This window comes from Ochotona princeps, chromosome 6 (assembly GCF_030435755.1).
Source record: "Ochotona princeps isolate mOchPri1 chromosome 6, mOchPri1.hap1, whole genome shotgun sequence".
Lineage (NCBI taxonomy): Eukaryota > Metazoa > Chordata > Mammalia > Lagomorpha > Ochotonidae > Ochotona > Ochotona princeps.
Genome location: NC_080837.1, coordinates 61,573,472 through 61,598,657, shown reverse-complemented (window position 1 = coordinate 61,598,657; position 25,186 = coordinate 61,573,472). Strand labels below are relative to the sequence as shown.

The 25,186-nt window shown below is 36.0% G+C and overlaps 1 protein-coding gene across 1 annotated transcript in view; it reads right to left on the bottom strand.

Moving 5' to 3' along the window:
* LRFN5 (leucine rich repeat and fibronectin type III domain containing 5) overlaps nt 1–25,186 on the bottom strand; it is a 187,625-nt gene that overhangs the window by 69,783 nt on the left and 92,656 nt on the right. The window contains exon 2 of the mRNA XM_058666377.1: nt 19,435–19,591. The gene's annotated coding sequence lies outside the window, so the exon portion shown is untranslated. The remainder of the gene's footprint in view (nt 1–19,434; nt 19,592–25,186) is intronic.

The following is a 25,186-nucleotide window of genomic DNA, read 5'->3' as shown; positions in this document are numbered from 1 at the left end:
AAAGGAAGGCCAGTTAGAGGGAGGAAAGTGTGATTCTGATTTGTAAAGACTTCAGGAATTACAAGTTGTTCTTCTAAATTATTTTTACACTTTCAACTTGTAACTGCCCAATGTTCTTCACTATAGAACGCCAATTATAAGGAAGGAAGTTGGGAAGCTTCATGTTAATTTGTACCTTCATTCGGCATTACATTGGAAAGCATTCAAATCCGTATTTATTTGTCCCTGCCTTTACTTTCTCTTAATTACTTTAGTTCCTGTTCTTTTTCTTTTTTTTAAGATTTCTTTATTTTTATTGCAAAGTCAGATATACAGAGAAGAGGAGAGACAGAGAGGAAGCTCTTCCATCCAATGATTCACTCTCCAAGTGACCACAACAGCCGGTGCTACGCTGATCCAAAGCCAGGAGCCAGGAGCTCTTCCTGGCCTCCCACGCGGGTGCAGGGTCCCGAGGCTTTGGGCCATCCTCGCCTGCTTTCCCAGGTCACAAGTAGGGAGCTGGGTTGGAAGCGGGGATACCGGGATTAGAACCGGCACCCATATGTGATCCCAGCGCGTTCAAGGCGAGGACTTTAGCCGCTAGGCCACCACGCAGGCCCCTGTGGTTCCTATTCTTATACATTAAATTAAACTGAAATACATCAACAATTTTCTCCCAGTTTTTCATAGCTGACATACTGTTCTGTGACCACTAGGATTTGCACATAAAGCGGAGAATCTTCTTGAAAGAGAATTTAGTACTGATTTCCTCAAATTTTAGTACCTAGTGGACGGTTTGGGCTGAAAAATATCTGTTGAATGAATTTTCGTAAGGTGTATTCTGCCATCTTCTAATGGCTGTAAAATTCTTTGATGACTGCATTCCACTTTTTAAAATTATCTATATCGGGCCCGGCGGCGTGGCCTAGCGGCTAAAGTCCTCCCCTTGAACACCACGGATCCCATATGGGCGCCGGTTCTAATCCCGGCAGCTCCACTTCCCATCCAGCTCTCTGCTTGTGGCCTGGGAAAGCAGTTGAGGACGGCCCAATGCGTTGGAACACTGCACCCGCGTGGGAGACCTGGAAGAGGGTCCAGGTTCCCGGCTTCGGATTGGCGCGCACCGGCCCGTTGCAGCTCACTTGGGGAGTGAATCATCGGATGGAAGATCTTCCTCTCTGTCTCTCCTCCTCTGTGTATATCTGGCTGTAATAAAATGAATAAATCTTAAAAAAAAATCAAAATTATCTATATTTAGGCAATTTTATTTCTACTAACATATGTACATATTTTTGTAAACATCAGACTGCATGCATTCCAAAAAGTGCTTTCTCTTGTTTAATGCTTCCAGTAATCAATAAAAAGCTAAAGTACTATTTTGGCCAAAAATGCTTTTAACTGATACCTGAATCTAACCAGTTTGTATTTGTCTTCTTCTTTTTTTTTTTTTTTTTTTTTTGTATTTGTCCTTCAGGTAGAAGATGAAGTCTATGAATATCTTTTAATATTGAATTCTTTATGATATATTACCAAATTATACTGAATGTTTATGCTATTCATTTCTCTTACAGAATGCGCTGTTTCATTTTTGTCACTTTGTCTCTTTCCTGACCTATTACAGGGTATGGATTCCCTCAACAGTCTTGAAATCTAGATAATGAGTCTTTTCCGGGCAGCATTAGATAAACAGCAGGAGGGAGGGAGTGCTGTCTCTCTAAAGAAGCAATGGGATTTCAGCTGTGGGCTATTTTATTGGACAGTTTAGGAGTGGGACTTCAGCGAATCTGTTGATTCATTTCTTTTGGAATTTTGACTGCTGGATCAGTTTCCATTCAGTTTCCACGAAGCGGGGGTGTTCCTGGTTAACAGTGCCCTAAGAACAGCTTCTTCAGAAGTAACGGAGCATTTCTTAGCAGTGTAGAACAAACAGGCAGGTAATTATTTACCTCAGACAGATGCTTGGGTTGGAAACTCACTGTTTAAACAGTGATTCTTCCCAAATACTCAGATTTCCTAAAAACCAGTCCTATATACAGCAATTTCCTTGAAATCACCACAGGAGTGCTCTGTGTGGCTTAAGTTGTCTAGGGCAATAGAGGTGTGTACCTATATAACTGGGCAAAGCTGCTACATTGGGTTTCTTCACATTTTAACTTAGGGTTCACTGCATTTATCACTGGGGTTCCTGGAAGCCTAGTCCTGCTCCTCAGTCAATATCAAAGCAAGATGAGCTGGTTGGTATTGATAACACACTGCCTACAGCACGCTACACCTCTAGCGTTCCTCAAGGTTGGCTTGTCTTCTTTGTTCAGGCAGTGTACATGACTGACTTGCATCTGGTTTAACTGAACATACAGCTAAGCCTGGGTGCAGCACCAGTGTTCTGTCAAAGACCCTAGGGAAAGCTTTGCCAAAATTCCCTGGAACCAAGATTCCTCACTCATCTCCTGATGACCAAAATTTGAATGAACAAGAAGCCAGCTTTGCAATAACAGTGAAGAAAAGAAGGAGGAGGAGGAGGAGGAGAAGAAGAAGAAGAAAAAGAAGAAGAAGAAGAAGAAAGGAAGAAAGGAAGAAGGAAGACCTCCTGGGGAGAGATACCGGCAGAAGCCACTCAGCTCCAATATCAGCTTTCTTTCTTTTCTTTTTATCTTGTCTGTTGCATTCTCCTCCATATTGAAGTAAAACCTATGGAACCTCATGAGAACATCCAGCTACCAAAATCTTGTGTCAGATATACTTGCTCTTTAACACTGTATTCATTATTTGTAAAATATGAAAATAAAAAGTTAATCAAATGTTACTGCTATTATTTTCATAATCATAAATCGGTCCAACATGTCTTCTCATTTTTATCAGAAGAAATTCCTTTTTAGGAATCAGATGTTTGCTGACATCCAACCCCTTGGTTGGGAACAGAACAGGCAGAGATTCACCCTGTAACACAATTTTTATTTAAGTGGAAAATGCAGATGCTATTTATTGCTTTTCTTCTGGAGCTAATCTTAGTAACATCATCTTCCATCTGTTTCTTGGTTCATATTGATTTCTCCTCCTCCCTCCTGCCACAGCGAAAACATTACCACCGCTAATGGCCTAAAGATATTTACATGCAATAACTAATGTAACGATGATTTTTACAATTAATAAACTTGCGTTTCAAAAATAGGAAATGCACATCTCTACTTTGAATGCTTCCTGGCATCATAACAAGTGTCAGATTATTTTCATAACATTATCAGAAAATGAAAATTTTAAAAATAAAAAATGAGAACATTAATTCTGAAAGAATTTTTATATCTTACCATATCTAAGAAATTCTTCTAAGTATAGAATGAAAAAAGTCATTTTAAAACAATTGCATGATTAAAAATGTGCACATTCAAGTGCTCTGCTCAATATGATAACTGTGTTATATAATACCAAAATGAAAATTCATAAAACTTAAAAACTTAAAACTTTGGTTACCAAAAACCTTAATGGAAAACACTGAAATATTTCTGATAACATGTATTTGCTATAATTTCTTAACTAAACATTGCATATAATATAAAATTTCAGTAACATTACTTTTGTAACCTAATGTAACAAACAAGGAAGAAAATCCTCTTGCCTATAAATATTATCTTCACTATGACTTTAGCCTGGGATTTCATTAAATAGGAACAGATATCTTTACTTTTGTAACTAAAACTTAGGGACCAGAGAAGTCTAGGCTATTAAATTTCATCCCGGTCTGTTAAATAACATTATAGTGATTAAGACTCTCTCTATGGCCAAACTTTATTGAGGCTTTTAGAATCTTTTCTCAGGGCCCAACGCCATGGTCTAGTGGCTAAAGTTCTTGCCGTGAACATTCCGGGATCCCATATAGGCAGAGGTTCTAATCCCAACAGCTCCGCTTCCCATCCAGCCTCCTGCTTGTGACCTGGGAAAGCAGTCGAGAATGGCCCAAAGCCTTGGGATGCTGTACCTGCATGGGAGACCTGGAAGAGCTCCTAGCTCCTGGCTTCGGAATGGCACAGCACCAGCCATTGAGGTCACTTGGGGAGCGAATCATCGGACGTAAGATATTTCTCTCTGTCTCTCCTCCTCTCCATATATATCTAACTTTGCCATAAAAGATAAATATTTTTTTTTAAAAAAAAGAATCTTTTCTCAAGTAAGTTTGAACTTTCGGCTATTGTGTTTGTCTTCAAGTTGTCCAGTTTTAACACAAGTTGTATTTGTGAGAACCTTTTACCCTTAGTATTCCATATTAGAGTGCCCCTCGGGATCCAAGCCACTCCAATTCTGACCCAACTCTTGCTAACGTACCTGGGAGGCAGCAGATGACAGCCCAGGGAATCGAGGTCCTACCATCCGTATGGGAGACTCTGATGGACTCTGGCTGCTGGTTTTAGCATGGCGCAGTGTGAGCTGCTGTGGCTATTTGGGGAGTAACGAAGTGGATACGAGATCAGTCTTATCTGCCTTCTCTGTCCCTTCCACCCTGCTCTTCCCTCTCTCTTCCCTCTTCCTCTCCTCTCCTCCCTATTTCTTCACCCACTTTGCCTTTTGATTAAATACATGAAGCTATACAAGTACAATTGCATCGTTTACATATAAAAGGATCCTTCCGAGGTTGTTTAACTGTAATTTTGCCTACCACGGATGCTTCCTTTAAAGAGTTCTCATCTCCCAGTTTCCAGCACTACCAATGTGCCCCTTGCCTGTGTAAGCCTGCTTGTTTTGGCTACGTTCAGAATTGATCCCAATTCCACACTTCGATTTCTTTTCCCCTATGGTAATATTGCCAGAATAAAATCAGTTTTTACTGATTGAACTATTGTCCAGCTCTGAGTTTCTTTAACAACGGTGAAGGGCAATTCATATCACTTCAGCAGTGCTGATGGAAAGATATATGAAATCAATACCAAACACTCCAGTATTTACCACATTTCCTCCACCAGAAGACTCCTACAAAATCCAAATTCTGTGGATTTAGCACTCGTCTTCATTCTGCTCCTTGACTCCCCTTACTCGCCTCCCCAGTTCTTATTTTCATTCTTGTTTCTTGGCAGGCATACGGTAACTTTGAGACCACTTGGGGATATGGAGGGCCTGGCAATGGTTCTCCTTCCTTCCACTCTGCAGAAAATGCTGCTTTCCCCCCGCACAGGCTTCAGAAACTTTTCTCATTCCAGCAGAGCAATTTCTGCAGTTAGAGCCAATCATTCAAAGTGAACATGGTGAGATAAAACATATTTACCATCTCCAACACATCCTATAGGATACTTCAAGAGCCCCCGACATCTAGCATAATGAGCACCTGCTGTGAGCCCAAAGCCCTTAAGGATCCTTCTTGTGGAGAACAAAGAAAGCAGGAAGGGAAAAGGCGAGAAAAATGCAAGAACACTGATGAAGCACAGAAAACTTTCACTGTGGAGTGGCGGTCCACGGGAGACAAAAAGAACACTTCCAGTGCACAATCAAGGGCTCTTGTCCTTAAGATACATGTAGTCTAGTTGCTTGTAGGAACAGAGAGTTCCATACCATTAATGAACACTATCTTTAGAATGAAGAACTAAGAAAAAAGTGAATATATCTGCGATATTTCCACAAAGTGCTCTAAAAATATGCATGTACTTAATCCTTACAATAATATTTAAGGGAAGACTGCTGTTCTATTTTTCATACGCAGATAGGGAATGACTGAATACTTCTGTAAAAATTTAGACAACATTTATTTGCTAAGAGCTTGAGGATAATTTTAAATTTTTTTTAGATTCCAACACCAGCTGAATTTTTTACCCCATTACCAATCTTTATATACATTATTTAATGTTCATATATGTCTCCTGATATTGTTAAGTGTAATATGATACTGCCACTGTGTATCAATAAAATATAACATTAGCTTTACTGTAGATTTATTAATATATATATATACATATTTCCAGTCCTCATATTTAAAACATAAATCAGACGGTGCTGAATGTTACAAATTTTTTCTGTGTGGTTCTGTTGTATTGTGCGGTACCTGCTCTTTATAAATGTTGTTGAATTATTGAATGCATTCATTCAGTTGTGACACATTTATATTGACAAGCCATGATTTGAACATATCATTTCCTGAAGCAAAAAGGACAAGGCTGTGGAACTGGATCTATGGTTCAGCAGTTTAAACCACTGTCTGCAAGGCTGACACATGATAAAGCTCTGCTTCTAATCCTAGGTGCTAAGGCAGCTAGAAAAGCACCAGAACAAGATCCAAATGGTTGGACCCCTGCTATTTATAAAGGCAACATGAATGGGCTCCAGATTCCAGGCTTTTGACTCAATCAGTCCACATTAGTTTTGATAATGAACAAATGGAAAAGCAGTCGCTCTCTGAGTATCAATTTGCCTTTCAAATAAATTAAATTGTAAAAAAAAAAAGGAAAAATAAACCTAAATAAATTATGTGTCATATAAATTTCTCACTTTCACTTTTGTTTATATTTAATGAAGTAAACTCCAACACTATTGGACTAAATATTAAACATCTATATGTGTATATGTGTGTGTGTGTTTCTATTTTAGTACCTATAGAGAATTTCTTTTTGTTCTGGCTATCATTTTGGGGGGGAATAAAAACTTTTTGTGCAATCACAATATTAATCAGAGGTAATTCTTGCCCACCTGTACTCTCTCCCAGTTAAACGGCAGCTGTGAAGAAAAATTGAGGTATGTATACAAGTGATTATAGAATAGATTGTCACTTCAAATTTTAATTGAGTTATGTGGCACTTAATTATGATGTCAAATTCAGAGATTTACTTTAGACATATAAACTGGTGACAACTGTACATGAGAATGCAGTTTTTACTAGCTGCATGAGGCACTTTGTCTAGCATCTAGCAATTGAATTTATCACCCATGGTTTTTTTTCTTCTATTGACTTTCTTTTAAGATCTCATTTCCATCATCTTCATGCCTTATAAACATGGTATTTAGGATATTTTTATTACCTATCCCTTAAAAAAATTGTAGATTAACAATGGCAAAACAACAGTTAAGAGTCATACTTCCCAAGCTTATCCTGAAAGACAAACATGTCCATCATACACATTTACCTCCCATACACCAACTATATAACTAGCAGTAAATCAATTCAGAAAGCAATGTATCTACAGTGACAAGAATCACACATCTGATGCCATCAAAAGAAAAGTTATCATAAATGACAGAAAGAAGAAAAGCACATGAAGGAGAAATGGTGTCTATGTGTCAGTGGCACAGAAGCTGCAGAAGGGTAACTTTAAGCAACAGAGGTAAAAACAAGCCGTGCCCAGAACCCCCAGAAAGTGAGGTTAAATCTGGAAATGCAGGACAAGTACAAAACGCTGGTAATATGTGCATGTTTCTACCAAAATCAACTGTATGTTCCCAAAAGCTCTCAACACTCACACACACATGAAAAGACACAAATTGCTGAGTGCAGAAGGCCTGTCAGGAATTTGGCTTCCAAATTCCAAGACAAAAAAAAAAAAAAAAAAGTAGCAGAGAAAGAAGTAAGTGGGGGAGACTTTCCTAATCAAAAACTGTCATAAATTCCCTTGGAGTGGTTAGAACAATCGGTTATTTGGACTCTATAAAAATGGTCTTCGTATTGGGACTTTTAGTGGTCCGGGTTCAATAAGGCAACCAGAAATCTATCTGCTTATCCTCAAGCTAAGCTCACTAGTCAACAAGCTTGGATCAAGCACAATACTCCCAAGAGTATTCATAAATCATTTTAAAATTCAAAAGAAAATAAAACAGAATAATACAAATAAATAGAAAATAATGATATTCAGTAACTAAAGATAACTTCAATAAGTGAAACCTAAGCCGCAGAAACACTAAAAGAAGAAGCAAATAGTGATGGAGGAGAAAGGATTGAAATAACAACGGCCAAGGATTTCCTAGAATTAAGGGAAAGTATCTAAGCAGAGGAATACAGACCATACTAATACCAAACAGAAGAAAGCTGAATAGCCATAATAATTTCAGAAAAGGTGAATTCCCAAATGAGATAAAATTATCTAAAATAGAGAGGGGTACAATGAAAAAGCTGCTAGTTTTTCAGTGTGACATACCATTCTTTAACAAGAACACATTTAACATTAGAACATCGAAATACTTGACAGAGAAATGATAGATCTGCAAGAGAAAAGGCAATGCTGTTATCATAGTTGGAAGCATCAACAGTCCTCGTTTAGCAACTGATAGGTAAAGTGGAGAGAAAACGAGTAAGAATATAGCACCATCAATCAACTTGAAAAAATTGATTATTTGCGAAATATTTTGTCCAGCGGGAGCAGAATACACATGCTTCCCAAGCTTACATGGCAGATTCATCAATAGAGCACACCTGCATAATTAAAAAGGGACAAGAGACAAAGAGAATATTCTCAGATGACCCTGGAAATAACAGTGACTTTATGACAGAAAGAAGAAAAACATAAAAATAGTGGGCTATTAACTCTTGCATCTAATTTCTGCCTCCCAGGCTATGCCTGGTCTACCCATGCTGTTATAGGCAACTGAGGAAATTTCTCTCTCTCTCTCTCTCTCTCTCTCTCTCTCTCTCTTTCTCTCTCTCTCTCTCTCTCTCCTCTATTGCTATGTATCTCAAACAGGTAAAAATAAATAAAACATTAAAAATACTACTAAATATCCATAAGTAAAAATAAACCTCAAAATAATTTTTTCCAACTAAATGAAGTTGAAAAAAAGTTATTGATTTTGTTATGTGGCTCTTCATTTAAGGGGATGTATAGTAGCTGTGTAATGGACACTGTCATATCTAGTAACATGTCATTTAACTTCATGGCATTGTAAATTTCTATTTTTCTTTCTATTGTTGATTTTGTATCATGACTTTTCATTTAAGGGGATGTACAGTAGCTGTGAAATGGAGACTAACATCCAGATGTGAGGATGCAGTGTGGTATGCATTTCTGTTTCCAGACAAAGATGGACTTACAATGAAACTGTTTACTATATCTTGACAGTAGGATGCTGGACTCTCTGCCATTGTCCATGCCCGTAACGATGGACATATGACTGTGTATGAGGAACTATATGTTAGTAATGATATGGAGGAACTAGGTGGGGGGGGAGGGAATTGGGGAGGGCATAAGGGAATATGGAGCTGTATCATAAAATGATGGCAATAATAATAAAGTGTATATTAAATAAATAAATAAATCTTTTAAAAATTTTAAAAATTAAAAAAGTTATCAAAAACCATAAAATCAGTTATACTATGCTTCACTTGAGGAGTTTATAGAAAGATTAACATAATGAACTTAAAGAATGAGAAGAAAATGATAATAAATAAGGCAAAATGGAGAGAAGAAAAATATTTGAGAAAAAAATAATTGTGACAAAAATCTACTATTTTGAAAAGAGTAATAAAATGAATGAACTCCTAGCCATTAAAAAAAGTACAATCTGTAAGTATGGAGTCATCTCTATTGTGCCTGGAAACTCCCATAGCAGTACAATTTCTTCTGACCACATAGGAAAGAATCAAGTTTCTGTAGTGATCTGCAAACATCAGGTATAATTCACAAGGCCTATTGCACTACTGTGTATATCTATACCCTGTCTGGAAGGGAGGGTGTGATTCATGCATCTGCCTCTTTTGATTTTCTGAAGGTCAAGGATGAGGGGCTGGTCTTGAAGTTTTCTTCTGTGTTGTGTGTTATCAGCATTGTATGAATTTGCCTGTCATGGTGGGGGTAGAAGATCACTCAACCTCCTTTCCTGAGCCTAGAATGCTGGTCTTCAATGAATAAAACCTAATTAAAATCAAATCACTAGGCGTTGAGATGAAGGGTGATATGTGAATGCCTGAAAAGTCACCAAGAATTAGATTGGATTCCTGCAAAAAGGTGTGTGTGTGTGTTTAAAAATCACAGTAATTTTATGCAAAAACAGTACAAAATATTAGGACAGCAATACATTTCATTAACATGGGATCTTAAAGAAAGCGAAGTCCACACAGATTTTCAGTCTTACTAGTAGATCAAACAAGAAAGGGAAACCATTTTTTATAAAATGTGGAAATTCTAAAATTGTCTATTCAGTATCCATAGCATATATGAAATCTACTTAAAATCTGAAGAAGAGAGAAATGTTCTACAAAAAGCTATGGAAATTTTTACCCTATCTCTTAATTTCACTCACATGATATCTTTTTGTAAGTTATATATATTATAATTATTGGACATTTAATATGTTAAACTAGATATTATGATTTAAGACGCAATTTATCCCATATACATTTAGTTATATGGACTTTCCAGATTACTTCACTTCTCAATTTTTTTCTAATAACTATTTATTCAGAATGATTAAAGCATTCTGGTCATTTGGGAGTAAAGTGAAAATTCTTAGGTATACAAACACAGATTACTAATTCAACAAGTTCATCTAATACTGAAGATAGAAACAAGATATAAGTCTGTGACTCTGTTTCTCTAAAAATTTCCAGGGCTTTGAACTAAGCATTTTAAACATTATTTTCAACATGGTTGAGATCATATATTTTTTTCTGCATGTGTATATATATATATAGAGAGAGAGAGAGTCTTCAAAAATTTCAGGAAAATATATATTATGAGAACAAAAGCTTTCAAATTCAACATAAACTTAACTATACGAGTCACTTTCCCACCAGCTTTTTGAAATATCCTTGTATACATTCTTATGGTAAATGCATATATTTGCCTAATAGTTTCCAGAAATTTACATAAAACTGGCACATAACATGAATAAATAAATGCTCATTTTATTTAACTGGAGTAGATTCAATTAGAATTTTTCATATGATAAACCATCATGTGGGCTGAAGTTACTATTTTATCAATGGCCAGATTTAGAGTTGAAAGTGATTCAAGAAATATCATCCTGAAAAAAAAAAGAAATTAAGATAAATCCATTTTATATAAAATAGCTGTCAAGGTTGAGAAAATACGCCTAAATTTGTTATCCAAAGCATACAAGAACAAATTTGCACATGATTTTCATGTGCAAAAATAAATTGTAATGATACTGCAAAGACTGGATAAAAATGAAATAAGATCAATTACTTAATACCTTTTCCAATCTTTCCCTGTCTCTATTTAATTTGTATCTACTTACTTATTTGAAAATCAGAGAGGTAATGTCAGAAATCTCCCATCTACTGGCATATTCCCCAAAGGTCCACAGCATTGGGGCATGACTAGGCCAGAGCCAGAAGCTGGGATCACAATCCAAGTTTTTCATGTGAGGTAGCAGAGTCATACACTTAACCTTCACTAGAACTTAGAATAGAAGCAGAAATAGGATTATAACCCAGGTACACCAATATTGAGTTCAGGTGTTTTTTTTTTTTTTTTTTTTAAGATTTTATTATTATTGGAAAGCCGGATATACAGAGAGGAGGAGAGACAGAGAGGAAGATCTTCCATCCGATGATTCACTCCCCAAGTGAGCCGCAACGGGCCGGTGCGCGCCAATCCGAAGCCGGGAACCAGGAACCTCCTCCAGGTCTCCCACGCGGGTGCAGGGTCCCAATGCATTGGGCCGTCCTCAACTGCTTTCCCAGGCCACAAGCAGGGAGCTGGATGGGAAGTGGAGCTGCCGGGATTAGAACTGGCGCCCATATGCGATCCCGGGGCGTTCAAGGCGAGGACTTTAGCCGCTAGGCCACGCCGCCGGGCCCAGAGTTCAGGTGTTGTAAGTAACGGCTTAACAGATTATTGCACTAAGGATAATGTATGTGATTTGTGTCCCCAAGGATGTAGACAACAGGGGAAGCACTATGAAATTCTACATAAATTGCAACAAAAAATGCATCTGAGGTTTAATGGGAACAATATGTATGTTATGATAGAGATCGATACCCCCAAACAGTACCAGAGTGGCCATCAGAGTTATCAACATATAACTCATTCTTAGATATCACTGAGACACATTTACATACAAATACAGTTTAAACTTATGACTGCTATAGATTCACACACATTTTTTAAAAAATTAGTTTATCTGTTTGAAATGCAGTTACTCAGAGAGAGGAAGGGAGGAAGGGAGAGATAATGAGGGAGGGAAAGAATCAGAGAGAGAAAGAGAGATAAGCAAAGGGAGTGAGGGGGAGAGAGAGAGAGATTAAGTCAGAAAGAGAGGGAGAGAACGCTGCTATCATTGGTTCATTCCCCATATGGCTGTTCTGTTCCACAGCCAGGAGCCAGGAGCTTCCTCCATGTCTCCTATATTGGTGTAGGGGCATAAGAACCCATATCATCCATCTTTCATTACTTTCCCAAGCATATTAGCAGAGCAGGAGCAAATGTAGAGCAGCCCGGTTTTGAACTGACACCCATTTGGGAAGCAAATGTTGCAGGTGGCAGCTTCACCCAGCCCACAACAGAGCCAGCCCCCTCATTTTCATTATAATATGCAAACATCAGTGAAAAGATAAATCTTGCCTAAGCATATGAGAATCTATTGTTTCATTTCAGCATGTATATAAGAAATATTCAAAAATTCTTCATATTATGACCTTGATAAAATGAGAGAATTGGTTCCATAATACATATTAGTGTTCATTTTAGTCATAGTTTTAGAGACTTCTTCCCATGAAAAACTTTATCTTCTGTCATTTTTTAAAGAATAAGTGCATGGTTATATTCATGTTGGAATCATTATTTCAATAGACATTGAAATAATCTAAGAGATGTTCACTCCCTATAATGGAACTCCATCTTTAAAACATAAATAAGGAAGTATGTATTAGGAGATTATTTGTCTTTCAGATATTAAACAGCATTGTTAGGGCTTCAGGATTTGTTTTAGCAGTCCTGCCATTCCTGCAAGTGATTAAAAACAAATAAACAAACAAAAAAGCCAGATTCTTACCCTATACCTGAATTGCCTAGCATTATGAAACAGTAACCATAAAAGAAAAAAAGTTACTCTAATGGAAGCACCAAATCTTTCAACCCATTTGTCAGTGCTAATATTATCTGGTATTTTGTTGTACAACCATAGGGAGACAATGTATGCCATTATGGATTCATTTATACCTTCAATATTCCGATAAGATCAAACATAAGGTTGATGAGACATAAGAGTTCAAAGTACAAAATCAGTCACCTGCATGTCCGCATTGCCCAAAGACAGCTGTACTTATCCTCTCGTTTACACTGTTTTCAATGCCCCTGGGGTTCTTACATGATTTGTCCAAAGTGCATTATCCATGCAACTCTACCTGTTGACTTAATCCTTTGTAAATCGTGTCTCCAGGTTTTCTCCTGCTGCTAACATGAGAGACAGCTATTTTAGCGAGTTCCCTGATTTTTTTCATGCCACTCTACATCCAGTTCTAACGAGAATGATGTTTTATGCCCATGGTATTAAATCATTAGTAATATTGTTAGTGTTTATATAACTATAGTTTACATAAATTCTTCTAGTCTGTCAATGTCTTCCCATGGTAAAATACAGATTTTGTGGAAGAGAAGCTTTTGCATCAGAAACAATGTAGTTTTGGTTATTAAGTCTCTCACCATCTGTTTCATTCGCATGTAAGATGCCCAGTTCAAACGGAAGATTCTAGGTTTTCACATTTCCTGAAGAACTCTGGAGGGCAGCACACAAAGGTCTGGGGAGGTGAAGTGCACAGTGGGAAGGAAGTGCTCAACACAGTAACAGATAATAACCTTTGCTTGATGCAGTACAAATTGGATTGTTTCCATGGGGTTTCATAGCCAATGCTTTGCAATTGGGTTGTTGCCTCCTATTTCATGTCAACTGCCAAGAGTACACCCCTTGTGACAACACTCTTTCTTGGTCCTAAATGTTAAATTGTCATTATCTCTTAAAGCAGAACATTTTCTCAGACCTCTTCCCAAAACACTTCACAGTAAGAGCCAGAGGACCCACAAGGCTAAACCAAACAATAGCCAGATTAAGCAGACATTTCTCACTAGGTACTGCTAGGTAAGACATTTTTAGTTTTGGTGTCAGTACTTAAGGGCTTTGGGGAATATTTTACATTATACTTCCATCTTCTGGATGTTTTTTAGCCCAAAAGATGAATAATATCAGCATATTAATGATAGTTCAGATTTGAAACGTATCTCTGAAGCCCAGAGAAACTCTGCTTCTATAAAAAGTCTGCTTTCAACATCTTAGCTGGATGTATTTCCCCCTCAGGGAACTCATGACTACTTGTTGTTTTCCATCACTTTTATCTTTTGCTTGTTTAGTTATTTACTTCCCCTACCTGAAGGGCAGAATAACAGACAAAGATAATGTCCTATGCAGAAAGAGAGACATGCTAAGATCACGTGTGAGGTCATGGGACAAGAGGACTAAGTGCCTCTATGCCCAGAAACAGGCTGTGGCATGTCTCTGAGACCTTTAGAAACTATGAAGCCAGGCAGAGCATTAAAAGCCATGAAAAAGAACTGGGTCTTGATTCCAAGGATTATGGTTTTGGGAGCTAATATGAAAGCTCCGTTTTGTGTTTTTTTTTTTTTTTTTTAATTAATTACATTGCATTATGTGACACAGTTTTATAGGCACTGGGATTCCCCCCACCCCTACCCAAACCCTCCCCTCATGGTGGATTTCTCCACTTTGTTGCATTACCACAGTTCAAGTTCAGTTGAGATTCTTTCATTGCAAGCATATACCAATCATAGAGTCCAGCATCTTATTGTCCAGATAAGTTCAACGTTTTCTTGGGGAGACCATCTCTGGTCTGAAGGTAGAGCCAGCAGAGTATCATCCCGATCAATTAAAAGCCCCAACATATCATCAGCAACAATTTATAATGTTATGGAATTAATTGACATAGTATTGAGTGACCAATATGTTAAAAAAATGCAAATTCTTAACCACATCTTGTGACTTCTTCACTGACATTTCAATTTTAGTTTATATACAACTGGGTTCTATACACATTAAAATGGCTATAGATTACTATTCAGCTGTCTCCTGTCCAATTTCATTTTAGTATTTAGCATTTTATAGCATTGAAGCAAAATTTTTACTGAACCTGGCTGTTTTTCAGGTGGTCTAGACTGGCTTATAACTCTAACAAGACATATGTCAACAGTTTAGGTGCAGAACAGTTTTAGGAGGGGTGTGCAGAGAAATCTTCAATACCCTAGTGAGGAGTAACTAATCTTTGTGTCCCACCTAGTAAGGTATAAGTGAATCCATGCTGACCATTTCAAAACAAACAAACACACAACATACAAAAAATCTAGAATAGATAGAGAACAACAAGGAAAGCTTAGAATCAGACAGGAAACATTTTGTGTTTTGAAAAGCTCTCTCACTACCCATGAAGAAGAAGCAAAAGATGCGTTGCTAAATAAGAATACGTAATCTGAGAAGCCCCAGGGCCAGGCCAGGGAAGACATGCTTGTGATTGTAATGATGTGGATATGAGGAAAAGAAGATGAATTCATGGGATTTTTGTGTGTTAATCTGACCAGATTAGATGAGAGATTAGATGGGTGGAATGAAGGAGAGAGAAACAGAGAAATTCTGCTTTTTCTAGTTCATTCTGATGTCACATACTGACCTCAAGAATACAGAAATGATTTGTTTGTAGAAATCATCCAGAGGTTATGTTACAACAAGATAACTTTAAAGGATTTAGGTAATTAAATGTGGCAATTATGGAATTGAATGGCAAAGTCTATTTACTATATAAATTTATGAGTCAATTTGATATTCACTTTCTTTGAATTTTTTATTCTTTCTTTTTTTAAAAAAATGAGCTGCAAAAACATGTTTCTATATTGCTCTACTTTGGGAACTTATAACTGATTCACAACTCAGAAAACCACATAAGCGTTCATATTTAGCCCATTGATTTTTATCCTATTAGTGATCCTGCTTTCTATCTGTATGTGTTTAAGAAGACCACATGTTGGAATGATTTTAAGGGCATAAATAAATATGTAAAGATAGTAAGCATGAAAACATACCTCACAAGTTAAATTGACAAATCATGTCAATTTCCTAGTACAAATGATATAGAAATCAAATAAGTTGGAACTTGTTAAAGAGAATGTGTACATTATCAAATGATAATAGGCTTGTCTTTATTATGTTAGCCAGCTAAGCCCTGACATTTAGTATCAAAGGTGGTCATTTACAGTGTTAAACATAGAAGAACTTGTATCATGAAAACAAAGTATATGAAATAACCAGTATTTATTAGAATTAAGAATATTTCAGTATTTAGAAAACATGTAAGATTAATAGACTTGGAGGCAGTGCTGTTATGACCTTTTTTAATTTCTCAAAATGTGGGTAGCACTTTTTAAAATACATTTTTATTTTAGAATTAATGAATGATACATTTCATGATTTATGTTATGACTATATTAGATTCGATTATTGTAAAATGTATTATCTATTTTGGAGGAATTACAGAGAGTAGGAGACACACACACACGGGAACTGAGAGAAAGAGGAAGTGAATACGCTGGCTTACTACCTACTTGACTGCATGTTGCTGTGGATCAGGATAAAGCCAACAGGCAGGAGGTCTATCCAGGTCTACAATGTGGGTGGCAGTGATATAAGCAGCTTGGACCACCTGCTGTTGCTGTTCCCAGGCCACTATCAGAGTGCAGGATGAGAAGTAGAGAGGCCAGGACACTAATCAGCACACACCATAGGATGCTGATGTTATAGGTGGTGATTTCACCACCTATGACATTCATTCCAATTCAAATTTATCTTTGAAAACACATATGTATGCATTAGTTTAAACTGGCATGAACACCCAGGCAGATGTCTTGTTCGGATATTGTTGTGTATTGTTTAAATTAATCATTGCTTTGCCAAATGAGATAATTAGAATAATAGGAAAATACAAAAGAACACTTTCTTTGACCACAACTAAATGAAAATATCATAGTGAGAAAAATAATCATCACCGTAAATAATACTGTATTAATTATTTGGCCCCAATCACAAATGCATATTTTTGCATCATGATTTTAAAATGGGTTTTCCATTCACAATTTCACTTCAAGAAAACTGAAACATTTAATTTGATTTTTTAAGGGACTGAAATGGATAGGCTATGAACTTCCAACAAGGTGTTTAAAATTGATGAAACGACTTAGGTAAATATTCACTTTTTTTTTAGGTTAATTCCTTACAACACTTGTAATCTAATGTTACTGCGAAGTGGGAGAAATAGAAGAGAATCATCAATCTACAGGCTAATAGTAAATGTTAAAAACAGAATCAAGTTGTAAGTCAGAAGTCATTTTAAAAGGTAGACTTTATAAAGAGAAAAGGAGAGACAGAGAGAAGGTCTTCCACCCGCTAATTCACTCCCCAAATGGCTGCAATAGCCAGAGCTGAGTTGATATAAGGCTGGGATCCAAGAGCTTCTGTTGGGGTCCCATGTGAGTTCAGGGACACAAATGCTTGAATCATCCTTTGCTAATTTCCCAGGCCATAGCAGAGAACTGGATCAGAAGTAGAGCAGCCTGGACTCGAAGCAGCACCAACATGGAATACAGATGCAACAAGGTAACATACTAAAATGCTGTGCTACCCTCAGAAGTCATTTTTAATGTCTAAATCATTTTTGCTTAATTTTCTATTATCAGATTAAGCAAATTCTTTTTGAAGCCATTAGTAAATGAAAATGTATTTGAATTTCTAAGATGTGCACTAGAGCATCTATTTCAGCAAAAAAAAAAAATCCCTTTAGTAACAACTTTCATAAAGTCAAATGGTTTGCTTTAGAAAAACAGCTTAATGGGTTGGGGGGAGGAGAACTCAATATCATAAATTAGCAAATGTTTTAGAATCAAATATGTGAAATCAACTTAGATTTGACAGTCTTCTGTCTCCTTAAAAAATACAAAAGAGAAAAAATAAATGTCTTCCTCAAATTGCCTCATGTAAGAAAAAGCCTGAATTAGCAATGAAAAATGGCTCTCAAGATAAATGAATAAATCATGTACAGGAGTAGTATAAGAAAATACAGCATACACGGAATTATACACACTAAAAGTTACTTGCAATCTATATTCTGTATATTCAGACTTTGCATTTTATGCTAGTTATAATCACCATGAATAACCTCATTACAACCTATATATGCATACATACACATATATACAGATTATATATAATATAAAAATTATATATATATAGTTTGTATCTTTAACATAGTCCTTCCCAATGACTTTAGGTGTGCTAGTAGCACCATACGGACTGCCCACTTGAACTCTCACATAATTAGTAACATCATAATTCAGAAATAAACGTTTAGCAAGTCTTTTGATGACATTTACATTTCAGTGGCAAGCATGCTGGCATTATAATATGCTGCAAAAAAGCTAAAGCTATTAAGTGTCTCCTACTCTTCCCTAGAAGAAAACCGTTAAGCATCCAATCACTGACTGACATTTTAGGCCATCTCAAACTTCTACTCTTCATAAAAATGCCTACAAAGAACAAGAGATGCATATATCAAATAATTGGAAAATTGGAATTAGAATAAGACTTTTACTGTGGACTTGAAAAGCCTATGCTTTTCTGGAGACTGTAAATATCTTATACTAAATATAATGATTAAACTTTCAACATATTATATCACATTTATAAATATAATATTAAAATACTAAGTTTTTTCAAAGCCTATTAACATTAATCTTATAACTAATGGCTTTACTTGTTTTTTTTTTTGAGAAAATTTGAATACCTGGAAATAAATCTGTGGTTTTTATTTTTATTTTGAATTGCATTACTACATTATATTAAACATGTTGTTGACTCCTCACGTACCATGATTTCAATTTCTTTTCCTTCCTGTGATTTTTCTTTTGTTTTCCCATTATGGAAAGAATCATATGGTGCCATAAAATATCTTTGAATGACACACAAAAGGCATCATCACTTAGCACCAACCCATCAGGGAAAGTACTGTTAGCCACAGCCCATTATCCTCCATATAACATTGAGCACAACCATGGAAAGAGCTTTCAGCTCTTCAAATCTAAAGATTTTTAAGTGATTCTAAGATTCCTAACTGACCCATAAGAATTTAGATTGCAAATACACCATTTATTAGTTAAGCAATCACGACAGTATTCTAGGTCATACTAAATCTATCTATTCAATTGCAAGCATTGTTCCAATCTCTACCCTTTCTGTGCCTCAAAACTGCAAATATGAATTGTTTTGTGTGTGAAAAAGCAGTTCTCAAAGAAATCCAAAATTTCATGAGGAGAGTGGTGAAAACAAAGGTGGTATACTTTGTCTCCAGAAAAAAAAAATACACTTGATATGATCAACAAAGCTGGTTGTTTTGCCTTCTGTATTAGTTTTGTAGAAGCCTAGCTAGCCTCTCATCAGTGTTCTAAAACCTAGTAGCAATCATAGAACTGAAGGCAGCCAACTTACTTCTGAAGCCTGAAGAGTTCTTGACTGCTGTGCAGGAGTCAGCACTGGCTGCTACAGAGGACCACCAGCGTGAGAGCATCTCCAAAGATGGTGCCGAGGACAGTGTCAGAAGAAAGGGCGCTCAGCTTCTACACCTGGCAGAATGGTTACAGGGATTCTTCAAAGGAGGCAAACACAGAACAAAACAAGGTATCAGAATGCTTATGAAGTGTCTTTTAAACAATCTCAAACAGTATCAGAACAACGAATATGTAGCATTCACATGGATTGGCATAACAAGGCTTTCCAACAGAATAGGAAATTCCTTCCCATTCCACCAAATACATCAGCATCTGACTTCTCATTCTTCAGAACAAATTTTGTTGTCTCAGAACTGCAGACATTCATAAGCTACGTAGTTCATGTTTAGATTAACCAGAGTATGGCAAGAGTGAACACATGCTTAATTACCACCTACTGCATACCAGCTACATGGCACAAGAGCTACAGCAATGAATGAACTGGACAAAGCCTTGCACTCACTAAGCTAAGAGTCCTGCTTTGTGTTACTTGAATGTTCTCTAAAATAGAAAATATAGCTACTGAAACACATGTCTGTAGAAGAAACACAAGGTGTATATGTTAAATTTTGTTATATTTAAAATTAACATTTATGTTTCCAACTTTATACCTGAATATTAGTGAATTCTACAGTTTTCTGAGGGTCTACAACAGTATGAGTAATAATTGACATGGCTCTACTTGATGCAATGTTATACTTTCTTTTCCCTAACAGAAAATAGGCTGACTTGCATGAGATAGGATTTGGTGAAGTGATTGGGACACTTTCACCTCATGCACTCAGACTTGTGTTCAAGTCTTTCTGCTTTTGCACATCCTGACAGGCAGAAGATGATGGCTCCAGCATTTTGTTCTGCCACATCTGTAGGAATCCCTCATTCAGTTTTGGATTCTTGTCTTTTTGTGGCCCAACTTTAGCTGCTGAAGTTATTTGGGGAGTGAGGCAGAAGAAGGAAGATTAAATTTCTCTGCCTTTAAAGATAAGCAAAAAATGTAATTTGGATGGTTGAATTTTGAAAGAAAGAGAAAATATCGAAAGAAATGGAATAAATGATGTTTAACATTGATAATGGTATCATATCACAGAAAGAAAAGTGAGGAATCAGGAAATGCTGTGGCACAGTGTGTAAAGTCACCACCTACAACACCAGAAACCTCCAGTCCAGCGCCAGCCACTGTGGCCATTTGGAGAATGAACCCGCACGTTTGAGAAACTCTCTCTTTGTCTATTCTTCTCTCTTTCTCTAGCTCTTCCAAATACACAAGATAAATTCTTTTTAAAAAAGAATCGTGGGCCCAGCGGTGTGGCCTAGCGGCTAAAGTCCTCGCCTTGAAAGCCCCGGGATCCCATATGGGCGCCGGTTCTAATCCCGGCAGCTCCACTTCCCATCCAGCTCCCTGCTTGTGGCCTGGGAAAGCAGTCGAGGATGGCCCAGTGCATTGGGACACTGCACCCGCGTGGGAGACCCGGAAGAGGTTCCAGGTTCCCGGCTTCGGATTGGCGCGCACCGGCCCGTTGCGGCTCACTTGGGGAGTGAATCATCGGAAGGAAGATCTTCCTCTCTGTCTCTCCTCCTCTCTGTATATCTGGCTGTAATAAAATGAATAAATCTTTAAAAAAAAAAAAAAGAATCGTTAAAGAATCCTTAAAAATTCTAAAACGTATCAACAAAACAAGTAAAAACCAGTAAAGATGTAATAATAATAAAGCAGTTTGCTTTATTGCTTCTTTTGAGTTGGTTTAGAAACAAATTATTTCATAGAGACAAAAAATTCATTATGTTGCTCTGTTGTCCAATAATTATCAGTGGAAATCAATGTATTTGATAATTCATACTAAAGAATCTCAGAAATATTAAACAACCAACTCAGATTGATGATAAAAGAGAATGCCACATTACAATGTCCATCTTTTCTTATTTCAGTGAACATGTCAACCAACTCTATCATTTTATTAAACTTGAATTTAATATACAAGATGCTTGTTACAGAATTGCACAATAAATAAAGTATACCTGATACCTGCACATGATTATAACTCAATCCTATGGCAACCACATACCAATACAGCAATTGTTGCCTTTTCAACTATTTGCTTCCATGAGTCTATAATCCTATTTTTTCTTTTCATAGACACAAAAAAATATATAAATGATCCAAAAGTAACCTTCACTCTAAAACAAGATATACCCCTTAGAGAATCATTTTGCATTTTAGAATGTTCAGAAATTGTTGCAAACGTATGCATAGGTAGCTGCACTTGTGTAGAATTTTCAGAACAAATAAGGATATTGCAATTACCAATGTTCCACTTCTGTTTTCTATCGCCAACCCATCCATTCTGTGAGTGCAAATTCAGCACACCCATAACTGGCTCAAAAATGATCTTGTGCAAAAATGTGATATGATCAGTGTTATGCACCTGTTAAGTGCACCTGTTAAGTGAATTCATGAATAATCAATTTCCACAAGTAAAAATGTAGATTACAAAATCGCCTTGCTCCTATACTTCTGACCATGTTCTCTGTATTTCAGGGGTAGTGTGAGAAAAAGAGAAATTTGAATCTTTAATTTGTTTTATGTTATTACTTTGTTTTAGCAAAACATAAATTCCTTAAAAGATTATGTTGGCAGCCTCCCTGTTAAAACTATTGGCCAACTGTATATTCAGCATGAAAAGCCCAGTAGCTTCTACAATGGTTCTCTAAAGTCCAGTGGCTGACAGAAAGCTTTACTTGTGCATACTCATATTATTTATCAAAGAAAATATATCTTTTTCTTATAACACCTTTTTATATAAAGTTCATGAAGTTTTAGCTATCATAAAACATGTCAATCAAATATTCCAAAATGTTGCAAATACTCCAAAAATCCAATATATATATAGATGTATATACACATATATACTCATTGTATATACATATATACATATACATACACATATATATACATATACATGCACACATACATACTTCTATATAATTGCTACAAACAGCAAAGATTGAGAAAGGTCAACAGACACTGAGATGGGTCGCACAGCTAGTAACAGGCAGCGTCAATCTCTCATATAGGCCTTTCTCCGTGAAGTATCTTTCATCAATTGCTGTAAGCGAGGACTTCAGAAACTGCCATAGGATTCTATAACCAAATAAGTTTACATTTTTTCAATCTACTTATTTTGTTCAATGTGATGCTCAAGCTAGGAGATTTTAGATTTCTTCTTCTAATATCAAAAATTTCTCATGTTATCACACAATGATTTACTTTTCTTCTTGTAGTAAATCGAAAATAACCATGAAAAAAAAAAATCTGATCTATTCCACAGTTCCAAGATGTTACTACATTGGCCATCTTCCACACTGCTAGAGAATTTGGAAGCTGTTACTGTTGATGCACATTCATTCCCAAGAAACACGATATTTTTTTCCCTCTAAGAATGGTTTTCATTGCCAATTCTACCCTGTGAAAGAACTCAGGAAGCATGGGGAAAACTTTGGAAGTTATTAGGGAATATATGTTTGAAAGTGATAATCACTGTTTTCCCAAGTACTCAATGGTACTCTCTTACCCTCTACCTCATATTTACTAAGTGCATGTCAGTTGTCTGAACTTATACATAGATAAGGCCACGCTGCTAGCAAAAACAGGACTTTTAAGTTACAGAACAAAAAGTTAAAATTATTTCAAGATGTAAAATACGTGAACATAGTAATCACAATACTTTCCACATTGTAGGCAAACAACAATTCTGTGTCCCTTGGAATGTTGTTCCTAAGATTGCTGCAAATTTTACTCCACTATAAACTAAGGAAACCCTAAGCATTTGAAGACAACAGTGACATAGGCTCAAGTAGGCACACCATCTGGAATATTCAAATATTTAGAAAAATTATTAGTATATCAAATTGTATGATTAACATTACACATCCCTATTATTTTCGAATGGTATAGAATTAAAATATTACATCATATTTAATTATACTTACCTTATACTGGGAATTATTGTTTGATCTCCATGATGGAAATAGCCAGCTGATTTGAGTACATAAATAAATCATACAATCACATTGCAATTCACTCAAACACTTTTTTAATAGACATAGAATAATAAATTATTTGGCACAATAATGCTATCAATTTACTACTCCAAGAATGGGATTTTAACATCAATATTATTTTGTTAATATAAGTAACTTGAAAAAATAATTTGGGCCAGAAGCTTTGAATAAAATTAGAAATTATTATATCTTAATGAATTTGTAAAGCATGGATAGCCAGATAAATTTATATAAACCGTATCACTAAAACATACTTGCTTTACAATCAGTACTGCTAAATTCACCTTAAAAATTAGGGACACGAAGAAACATATCAATGCATTTGTGTTATTGGATAAAAGCATAATATCATATACTTAGCTATATGAAATAGTTTACAAATTATTACACACATCTGGGATAATACAACAAATAAATTAATGTACCACTAGATCATTTATTGCTTAATGCAAATGCCACAATATAAATGAGAACAACTTATCATTCCTTTCTGCTTACAGCAAAAGTTCAGCATTACACTAAACATAAATCTTGGTGACCTAAAAATTTTATTACTTCCTACTAATTTCCCATGAACAGCTCACAGGAAATAGCTTTCACTGATACTGAATTTCAGGAAACTACAACCCAAAGTGAAAAGCTTTTTGCCTGTGTATTTTGGGGTTGGAAGTGACAACATACAGACTAAGGTAGATGTACTACATTTTTTTTGCATTTGCAAAAATACTGCAAGTTTTACATCAAAATATTTGCATCCAAAATAACTTTTTCATTCAATATATATCATAATTATAGCTTCAAGTAAAGTATTCTTAATTGATCTTTGATCATATGGGGAAACAAAATTTGAAGTTAATTTTAAAAGTTTTTATTTTTGATTGGAGGGTGATTATAGAATTCCTACACAATATAAAGAAAAGAAATGCACAGTAAGACCCGTATGAAGGCTGTAGATTTAAGGAAGTGCTTTTCCTTGCTTAGAAAATATTTTACCAAATGGTCATGAAATTAATTACAGAGTAAGGAAAATGTTTTACCTTATAATTCTTTCACAATTTGAATTTAATCTGCCAAGACCTTACTTGAAAATCAAATGTTTGAATCATATCTTTTCTTTCCATAAAAACATATTTACCACATACTTAGTCTTTGGAGTGGTAAAGAGAACCATGCTTTGTTTCTTTACTAGTTCATAGTCTGCTCTAACAAGAGAGTTGAGAGGTCTCCTCTTCTGTTTTGAACATGAGAAAAATACCCACCAAATTCTTGTTGTTTTTAGTGATTTGGCCAAGAAAGTAGACACATACCGTGGTCACTAATGTGTATGCCAGTTTTATTTCCTTAGCAGTGATATTTCACTATTTGAAGGAAGTATCATTTGAGTGTTATTGATGCAATGGTGATTTGAACTGTGTGTTTCTGCAAGTAGCATTGGCCTCATTTCTCCTGCATTTCCTGCTTTCTTTTTCCCTGTATACCTCCAACTGATGTCCACTCCTCCCTTCCTCCCACTTTTACCTCCCTCTCTCTTAAAACTTTATCACTTGAATGTGAAATAACAAATAATTTAATGAAGAAACCACAATATCTATTTCATGAACATATGCATTTGGAAAAACACACTTTAAACAATT